The sequence below is a fragment of the Cucurbita pepo genome, chromosome 16 (genome assembly GCF_057944985.1).
Source record: "Cucurbita pepo subsp. pepo isolate OVF chromosome 16, ASM5794498v1, whole genome shotgun sequence".
In the NCBI taxonomy this organism is placed as follows: Eukaryota; Viridiplantae; Streptophyta; class Magnoliopsida; order Cucurbitales; family Cucurbitaceae; genus Cucurbita; species Cucurbita pepo.
The window spans coordinates 2852792-2853520 of NC_141813.1; positions in this window are offsets into that span (position 1 = coordinate 2852792).

Consider the following 729-nt stretch of genomic DNA (forward strand, 5'->3'; position numbering starts at 1 on the left):
AAAGGGAGGAGTTAGTGATTTAATTGGATTTACTGATAGTGACTATGCCGAAGACACGGAAGATAACAAGAGTACTTTAGGCTATGCGTTTATGATGAGTCTGCAGTAGCTTAGTCTTCACGTAAGTATCCTATAGTCCCCTTATCAATCATAGACACTAAGTTTGTTGCTGCTAGTGCCTGTGCATGTCAAACTGTTTGGATGAGGAGGATACTCAAAGAGATTGGTCACTCTCAAATAGAAGGAACAAAGCTAATGTGCGATAGATAATACTTCAACTATTAAGCTATCCAAAAATTCAGTTCTACGTGGAAGTTCCAAACACATAAGAGTAAGATTTCACTTTCTTGGAGATCTTACAAAAGAAGGAATCGTTAATTTATTATTTTTTGGTCCTCGAAATCAACTTGCTGATTAGTTGACAAAACCTCTCAATTTAGAAGCATCTCAGTGTGAAGAACTTGGTGTGTAGAGTTGACTTGAACTAATTCTTGACCGAGAAGAATAAATTCAAGGAAGAGATTATTAGAAGAATTTGATTATGTCAAATACGTTCAAATAAAGATAGAATATTAGACAAAGATCTATGTCAGGAAGGCTCCATCAGCGATAGTCAGAGGGTCTAGACTCTAATACTCCTAGACTAAGAACGACTCGAGGAGTCAAAATAGAGCCGCCAGAAGCATGAAGTCTATGATAAGTAACCTAGTTGCCTTAGGAATCTAGTAG